This window comes from Haliaeetus leucocephalus, unplaced genomic scaffold (assembly GCF_000737465.1).
Source record: "Haliaeetus leucocephalus isolate CR32 unplaced genomic scaffold, Haliaeetus_leucocephalus-4.0 Scaffold849, whole genome shotgun sequence".
Taxonomy (NCBI): domain Eukaryota; kingdom Metazoa; phylum Chordata; class Aves; order Accipitriformes; family Accipitridae; genus Haliaeetus; species Haliaeetus leucocephalus.
The window spans coordinates 2,637,789-2,647,523 of record NW_010973285.1 but is presented as its reverse complement, the minus strand read 5'-3'; positions in this window follow the sequence as shown (position 1 = coordinate 2,647,523).

Here is a 9,735-nt window from a genome sequence, read left to right as displayed (position 1 = left end):
GGCGGGGCGGGCGGGGCGCGGGCAGCCCCCCGGCGCTCCCGCACCGCAGCCGGAGGCCCCCCCTCCTCCCCCGCCCGTCGGGCCGCGGTGCCGGAGCCCGCAGCAGCCAGCAGGGCGCTGGGCACGCCGGGGGCTGGTTGATCGCGCTGCTGCCCGCTCACTCACTCACTCGACGCCGGCAGACCGCACCATGTTTTGCCTTTTCAGCCGCTACACGTACACCGTACATCATGCATGAGCTATTCTTAAGGTCACCCTGTTGTGACTCCCTAAGCCTGTTCTGACAGCCTGGTTCGCTAGTGAGGACGGCGGAGCACTGGCGATGTAGTGTTGAGGACCAGAGTGGGGGCAGGAACACTGACCAAGCTCCCTCTCGCTGCGCTGGAACTTGATTCGCGTCCTGTTTGCTATAGATGAACAGCATACTCTATCTGTAACAGCAGCATTTTAGCGCAATGCTGAGGGTGTGAAAAAAGTTTACCCAAGTGCTGTAAGCGAGGCACAGAAGAATTAGTGTTTTACTGGGAAGCAGTGGCTGGAACACTGTGAAGGCATGTATTTCCTTAGTATCCCAAATATCTGGGAAACGGTGGAGAATAAAGATAATCAGGAAGAGAAAACCGAAGAGAGCTGGATCTGTTCGGTCCAGAATTAGAGCTTAAGCAGGGTCTAAGTAGGAGCTTATTGAGCATTGCTACCAGCTTAAAACTGACTGAGCAAACAGGAAAAAATGTTATCCAAGTCCACCGAGAGTATCATCTGAGATGAAAGCATGCTCTGTTGGCATACCTCTTTTCCATCCTGTACTCTTTTCCCATACACACAAGGATACTTAGGGTTGTCAGACATTGGAATAGGCTGCCCAGGGAAGTGGTTGAGTCACCATTTCTGGAGGTATTCAAAAAAAGAGTAGACGGGGTACTTCAGGACATGGTTTAGTGGGCATGGTTGGTGGTTGGACTTGATGATCTTGAAGGTCTTTTCCAACCTAAATGATTCTATGAGTCTATGATTCTACTTGCAGGTCCTGACTTTTAAACTGAAAACCACCTACAATGAGAATAGTAAACACATTCACTTTAATAATCCGTGCTGATAGTTTACAAAAATTGTCCACAGGAAACAGCAACACAATTCAGACTGACATTTTCCTTAGCTGATATTCAAAGGCCTACACGTTGCATATTCATCTAACAGAAAAGCTGTAACCGAGCTGGTAAATACACTGAAAACTCCTAGTTAAAAGCACAAGATCACAACCTGACTCACACTTCATAATCAAAAAGTCAATCTTCTCAGTTATTGTCTTCTTACCAGATGTTCTTAACAGAAATAAACTCTAGTTCACTTACTTTCACCCATCTAAACGCATGATAGTTTCACCAGCACTTTTAAAAAGGAAGTCTATTAGACTGCTGCAATAGAGCACAGGTCATGAAGGTACCTCCTTGAAGGAGAGAAAAGCTGGTAAAACCCCATCACCACCGCTTGTGTTTCAGCAGGAGTTTCATGTCTTCACATGGTGTGTGCCTGTCTCTAAAATGTGAAACTTTTCATTGGTTTGCTTTGGGTGGCTTATCAAACAGGCAAACATCTGTGCAGAGTACAAGGAAGCACGGACTTTCTGTGCTGTACTTGTCAGAACAAGGCCACAATTCTGCAATTGCAAAGGTAATACACCTTTGTGTATTGTGTGCAATCGGAATTTGGAAAGTTAAATTTGCAAGGACGAAAAATAAGAGATATAGGTTGTTGGGGTACAGCCAGGTTGGGGGTGGCTTGCAACAATCTTACAGCACCTTTCCTCTACATCCAACCCCGGCATGCTTCACTGGAAGCAGACATAGTGATTTCTTTACTTCAGTTGCTCTATTCACTTACCACTCAATATAGCAAGCTATCCAGCTACATATTACCCAAGAAAAAAAAAGACAAGCCTAAGTGCATCTGCAGCAGCTGTGGACCCTCAGGATTTAAATTCCAGATTTTCCTAATTGAAAGAGTTATGAAAATAACTAGTTAAAGGTTGTAATTTAATTTATATAATTGCCAGCACTATGTAGTATGACCCTAAGATGCTGACTGAGACCTCAATTCCAGAGGAAACCACTTCTTGCATTTCTATCATGCAAACAAGGATTTAGGTAAGCTTTTTGTACATGTTGGGTCTATGCATGCAATATGACAAGTGAGTTTTGCTAGACCACATTCAAATATCAAAGGAAAAAAAAAACACACACGCTTCAGAGTCTGTCTTCAGATCGCATAGGACATTCTGGCATCAAAGGTTATGGAAAAGTTTGTCTTGAGAGCACTCACGTGGCAAGTCCAGGACAAGCAGAGGATCAGGCCCAGTCAGCATGGGTTCATGAAAGGCTGGTCCTGCTTGACCAACCTGATCTCCTTCTATGGCCAGGTGACCTACCTAGTGGATGAGGGAAAGGCTGTGGATGTCGTCTACCTGGACTTCAGCAAGGCCTTTGACACTGTCTCTCATGGCATACTGCTTGAGAGGCTGGTGGCTCATGGCTTGGACAAGTGTACTCTTCACTGGGTGAAAAACTGGCTGGATGGACGAGCCCAGAGGGTTGTGGTGAATGGGGTGAAATCCAGTTGGTGGTGGGTGTCACAGGTGGTGTTCCCCAGGGCTCGGTGTTGGGTCCTGTTCTGTTTAATATATTTATTGATGATTTGGACGAGGGGATCGAGTGCACCCTCAGCAAGTTTGCAGACACCAAGTGGGAGGGAGGGTTGATCTGCTGGAGGGTAGGGAGGCTCTACAGAGGGATCTGGACAGGCTGGATCAATGGGCTGAGGCCAATTGTATGAGGTTCAACAAGGCCAAGTGCCGGGTCCTGCCCTTGGGTCACAACAACCCCATGCAGCGCTACAGGCTTGGGGAAGGAAGAGTGGCTGGAAAGCTGCCCAGCAGAGAAAGACCTGGGGTTGCTGGTTGACAGCCAGCTGAATACGAGCCAGCAGTGTGCCCAGGTGGCCAAGAAGGCCAGTGGCATCCTGGCCTGTATCAGAAATAGTGTGGCCAGCAGGAGCAGAGCAGGGAGGTGATCGTCCCCCTGTACTGGGCACTGGTGAGGCCGCACCTCAAGTCCTGTGTTCAGTTTTGGGCCCCCCACTACAGGAAAGACACTGAGGTGCTGGAGCGTGTCCAGAGAAGGGCAGCCAAGCTGGTGAGGGGCCTGGAGCACAAGTCTTATGAGGAGCAGCTGAGGGATCTGGGGTTGTTTAGTCTGGAGAAGAGGAGGCTGAGGGGAGACCTTATCGCTCTCTACAACTGCCTGAAGGAGGTTGTAGTGAGGTGGGTGTTGGTCTCTTCTGTCAGGTGGCTGGAGATAGGACGAGAGGAAATGGCCTCAAGTTGTGGCAAGGGAGATTTAGGTTAGATATGAGGAAAAATTTCTTTACTGAAAGAGTTGTCAGGCATTGGAACAGGCTGCCCAGGGAAGTGGTTGAGTCACCATCCCTGGAGGTATTAAAAAAGCGAGTAGACAAGGTACTCCAGAACATGGTTTAGCAGGCATGGATGATGGTTGGACTCGATGATCTTGAAGGTCTTTTCCAACCTAAATGATTCTATGATTCTATGACTACTACTTACTTAGTACTTACTTATTACTACCCCTCCTACTCCTCTTCTTCTCATGCCGTCTGCCCCCCAAGTGACACAGCTTGGATAAATTTCTCCAAAAGAACTTCTGAAATTACAGTCTTAATAAATGCTTACTAAAATAAGAAAAATGCTGAAATAATCCTTGCCTGAAGACCAAAGGTGGTGTTAGAAGTCATGGTACAGTAAGCTCCAGAAAGCAAAGTAACTCTCATTGAAGACATTAAAAAAACCAAAGACGAGCCACTTTAAATCATCTTCCATCAGAATATGTCATTGTAGCTACAAATAGCTACATAGATAAGGATTAAAATCACAAGTTACGCTCAAAACTTTTTACAACACAATGTTTTGACATTTTCTGTATGCCTTTTCCTTCATTTTTAAAGGGAATTGTAAATGGAGAAGTACTGAAAACTACATATGGGCAGGTTTTTTATTTCTTTGGTTTTGCTTGTTTTTCAAGTGTAAAATGTGTATGATCTTTTCTGAAAATTTGCTCTGTAGCTACAAAATATGTCATTTAAATCATAAACTGTAGTATCTATAAAATCTGATGTTTTCCCTTAAAACCTCTGATGTCTTTGTGTTGCAGTATTTCAGTAGTTTAGATTACAGGCTCCAACCATGGAATGTCAGTGCAAAGTAGACTGTGGTTATCCAGAGCCACTGAAAATGTTTCAGCTCAGTGTTGCAACTGTAACCTTCGCACAAACTCTGAGCTCAACCAGGTACACAAATCAAAATCAAAAATCTGGCAAGACTTTGTTCTGTTGCACAAGCATTGGTAGAACCATTTCCCCCCCCCCCCCCCCCTTTTTTTTTTTTTTGCTTTTAAATGCAGAGACATGAAAGTCTGAAGACTAACGGCTTTTTGCTGGCAATAGCAATGCCAAATTCACCACCCAGACGGACTTCCACAATATAAGGAGGTTGCTTTGTCTGGGCATGGTCAGAAAAAATTTTTGAATCTATGAAGGGATATGTTTTATTTCCTTGTTTGCCTGGGTTTTTTAAGTAAGGGATGTCTCCAGCCTGCTTTAATGTGCTCAAAATTTTTCCTAATACAGCCCACTCACACTTAGTCAACTCATGAGAATTCAAACCCAAAGCAGAAATCTTTGGCAGAAGGCTAAATGATCAGAAAGCATCAAGAAACCTATTCTGCATCAAAACTTCAGATTTTAGGTATATAATGTTTCCATTTACTGTTGCAAGCACATGAACTGATTTATGTAGTTTCAACTCCAGAATTCCATCAGTGATTAAATAAAAGTGACAACTCTGTAAGTAGGAACCTACTTCACTTGAGGAAGGATAGAGTAAGCACATACCTTGAGACAGTGATAGAATTGGAACAACTCTCTTGTTGTTGCATGATGGCTCATGCACTAAGTGATAGGAGAACTCAGTCTGGTACATACACAGCAAGAGTATTTCCATCTTCTTTTATATCCTTCTTTTTCCCAGCACTTGCTGCCACATCAATCAATCAATCAATCAGAAATTGCTGGCTTTATTAGTCACTTCAGTATTACACTTCCACAGCATTGCTCATTCTCTTCACATTTTACTGTTTTCTCTGTCAAATTCTTTATGTTTTGTATAGCACCCTTTTAGCAACCGCCATTATCAGTGCATCTTTACAAATAATATCATTCAGCCCCTTCTGCTAAAGGGTAGCAATGCACACTGCCAAAACTACTCAGGAACTTGAATATTTCCTGTGACAAAAAAATTGACCACAAATTTTGCATTCATATATCGTATTTTCTCTTATTCAGCAAGGCAAGTTTATTTAAAATATCTATATTTATTATATCAAGTAAACTTCAAAAACCTAACCCAAGCTGCCTTATTTCATATGCTGTTGGCACCCCGATGGGAGCAGTGACAAAGATGACCGAGTTAGAAGGAGAAGAACAGAACAGAAGAAGATGTCTGCTAAAATACTGACCAAGAAAGTGCCTGCCAGCCTGGGAACCAGACCATCCTTGAGGCACACATATTTGAAGTGCAGCTGGGCACCAAGAAACTGGACACATCCTGAGATACTCTTAATATGCACAAAAACAAGGAAATAAAACAGCAACTTATCATCTGCAAAGGTGAAAAATAGTCTGGAAAAAACAGGAAAGAATCCTGTGAAAGTAGGAACTGGTAAATGCAGTTGGATCTTCTAACTGAAAGACCAGGAAAACAACCTGCAAAAACAAAAATTGGTCCAAGAAAACAGAAAATATCATTATCTATTGGCTGTCCCATGTGGTGGTGTCCTATGCCCCCTTATGCCTCTGCAATACAAAAATTACTTGCTTTTTACCCAAAATGAAGCCTCTCTCCGTGATAACTTCCCATGCATGCACTCTTTTCTATGAGATCTCCTAGACAGATCAGATCCTCACTGGGGATGCCTGACTGCCTCCAAACTCCATGACGCAGATTATCTTTGAAGCAAGGTATTGTCTGTTGTCGATTGGTCGCACTTTTGGGATCTGTTTCATTGGCCCCAACCCTGTGATCAGTTTATATTTGTGCATGTAAGTAACGAATCTTAAGTGTATGTGCTGCTTTACTAGTGGTAATTTTGCAATAGCCTGTAATACTGAAATATATACTTGCTTTGTTATTGATTGCTATTAATATTGATGGCTGTGACTGATGTAAAGTTTATTTGCTTTCCTGGTAGTAATTTTGTAGGAACTTGTAATAGGTATCTACTTACTTTACTAACCACAAGTATACTTGCTTTATTGCTGGTGGTTTGTAGTAATCTGTAAAACAGTAAGGAAATTTAGCCTCCATGTGCTTGGGTATTAAGGAATCCTGCAAACCCACCGTTGTGATCTCTGTGCACCGGCAGGACATGTAGCCTTTTCAGGTCATGACACACACCTAAGTTTGGGCTCCAGGTAACTGCCCCTTTCCATGTGATCACCAAAAAGTTTCCTTTGCAATGAGTCATGTCCTCACTCACCTGGAAGTTAGTCTTTAAATTGTGTTAGAAAGTGAACATACACAATCTATAAAAAAGCCACCTCAGAGATGCTACCTATGACTTCATCACTGAAATTCTGAATGGGTTGTCAAACACCAGGTGCAGCTAATAATGCTAAATAGGAGAGCAAGCACACTCCATTCCCTGTCCTGCTTGTCTTTCTGTATGCAGGTGTCAAAACTTACTGCATTAAAATGACAAACTTCTGGTATTTTATAAATGGTGAAACAAACATAGGGTTGTGAAATTACTTTTCAGGTGGTCACTCAATAGCCCTGCACTACTTGAGAGCAAGTAAATGCACTTTATGACATTGTACAAGTGGCAGATGATGATGGCAAACAATGAGAGAGTGTTCTATTCAGGAAGGAGAAAAGTATATCCCATTATTTTAATTTACGCAGAAAACTGTAGTAAATTTTGTAAACATCTAAGAACAACTGTGTCTATTAAATAAAACTGTTTCAGTTCCAGAAGCCTTTCATTACCAAACACCAAGTATTTAAATGCAACCACTTCAACTACAGTGCAACAAAAAGAACATGTCTAAGGTGTAATAAGGGACAAAACACTTTTTAGTCAGAAGTACAGAGAAAGCCAGCAATAGTAGCTGAAACCCAATACCTGACCAATCCACATCTCCAAGAGCCAGAGCTAATCATCGTCTATTTTCAGTTCATTTGATAGTAAAAGATATGCAGGAAAAAAATAGAGGTGTTTATAACAGTTTCTCATAAAAGCAGCTTTAACATCTTTTTGTAAATTCAGATGGTGATGCAACAAACCTACCAGAACCTAAGTTCCCCTTCAGCTGGGGAAACAGCATCATAATTCACAAAATACTTGAGGTTTGGGAGCTCATCTAGTAGCCATCCTTCCCCTCCACTCCCACACATTCAAATCCCTGAGCTGGAAGGCAAAGACCAGGTTGACAATTTAATACCCCCGTGGTTATGTTAGCACTCCACTTCTGCCAAATGTAATGTGGAAGTACTGCCTGTCACTCACACTGAAGGGAGCACCCTCTTTTTCTCAGTGTGTATTAGTGACACAAACCCAAGAATTACTCATGCAGAGAGGAACGAAATCAGCTGGGTGCAACTGCTGATGAGACCACATTTTGCCTTCCAAAGAACAGAATGGGTCAGAACAACTTCCCAGAGAGAGCATGCAAGGAAGTGAGTTCTCCAGAACTCCATTCCAGACCTTGCTCTCATCCAGCTAGTTAAATCTGAGGGAGTCATCTTCAGAGCCACAGTCTGATCACATGTTCTTTGTCTTCAGTAATCCTTAACAAGGTAATGGAGGTAACATTGGTTTTCTGAATCCAAATATGAAGTACACACACACACAATACATGGTTGCACTCAAACTGCAGATTTTTTTCATAGGATCATAGAATATCTCAAGTTGGAAGGGTCCCGTAAGGATCATCGTGCCCAACTCCCTGCTCCTCACAGGACTACCTAACACTAAACCACATGACTAGGAGCATCATCCAGATGCTCCTTGAACTCTGACAGGGTCGGTGCCATGACCACTTCCCTGGGGAGTCTGTTCCAGTGACCAACCATCCTCTCAGTGAAGAACCTTTTTCCTAACGTCCAGTCTGAACTTCCCCTGATGCAGCTTCATTCTGTCTCCTTGTGTCCAGAAAGAGGAGACCAGCACCTTCCCCTCCACTGCCCCCCGTGAGAAAGCTGTAGGCTGCGATGGGGTCACCCCTCAGCCTTGTCTTCTCCAAGCTGAGCAAATGAAGTGACCTCAGCTGTTCCTCCTAAGTCTTGCCCTTGAGACCTTTCACCATCTAGGTCACCCTCCTCTAGACGCACTCTAACAGGTTGATGTCCTTCTTGTACCGAGGCACCCAAAACTGCCCACAGTACTTGAGGTGGGGCTGCACCAGCGCAGTGTAGAGTGGGACAATCACCTCCCTCAAACGGCTAGCGATGCTGTGCTCAATGCACCCCAGGACACGGTTGGCCCTTTTGGCTGCCAGGGCACACTGGTGACTCATATTCAACTTGCCATCAACCCAAACCCCCAGATCTCTTTCCAGGGGGCTGCTCTCCAGCCTCTCATCCCCCAATTAGTACGAACAACCAGGATTACCCCATCCCAGGTGGAGAATCTGGCATTTTATCATGTTAAATTTCATATGGCTGGTGATTGCCCAACTCTCTAGTCTATCCAGATCTCTCTGTAAGGCCTCTCTGCCCTCAAGAGAGTCCACAGCTCCTCCTAGTTTCGTATTGTCAGCAAACATACTTAATGTACATTCAATTCCTGTGTCCAGATCATTTATAAAAACATTGAAGAGAACTGGCCCTAAAACTGAGCCCTGGGGAACCCCCCTTGTGACTGGCCTGAGGTAACCCCATTTACTATAACTCTTTGAGCCTGACCCATCAGCCAGTTGCTCACCCAATGTATTATGGACTTGCCTAGCTGTGTGCTGGACAGTTTATGCAGAAGGATACTGTGAGAGACAGTATCAAAAGCTTCGCTAAAATCCAAAAATACCACAGCTACTGTCTTCCCTTGGTCAACTAGATGGATGACCTTGTCATAAAAGGAAATTAAGTTGGTTAAGCTAAACTTTCCCCTTGTGAATCTGTGCTAGCTATGACCAATGACTGTGTTTATCTCAAGTGTTTCTCAGTAATCCCCAGAATAACCTTCTCCATAATTTTACCTGGCACTGAAGCGAGACTGACTGGCCTGTAATTACCAGGGTCTTCCTTCTTTCCCTTCTTGAAAATTGGGACATTTGCCAGTTTCCAGTCGACCAGGATGTCTCCAGACTCCCAAGACCGTTGAAAAATAATGGAGAGAGGTCCCATGATGGCATCCACCAGTTCTTTCAGTACCCTGGGATGAATCTCATCGGGCCCCATAGATTTATGCACATCCAGCTGGAGAAGCAAGCCTCAAAGAAGCTCAGGGTCAGCTGAGAATTTAGTATCCCCCTAGTCACAGTCTTCCAACACAGGGCTCCAGGGATCCCAGTGCCCATCATCAGTGTTGAGGACAGAGATGAAGGCATTAAATGCCTCCATTTTGTCTACATCCCCATTGTGAGGTGACCAATCTCATCAACCAATGGACCACT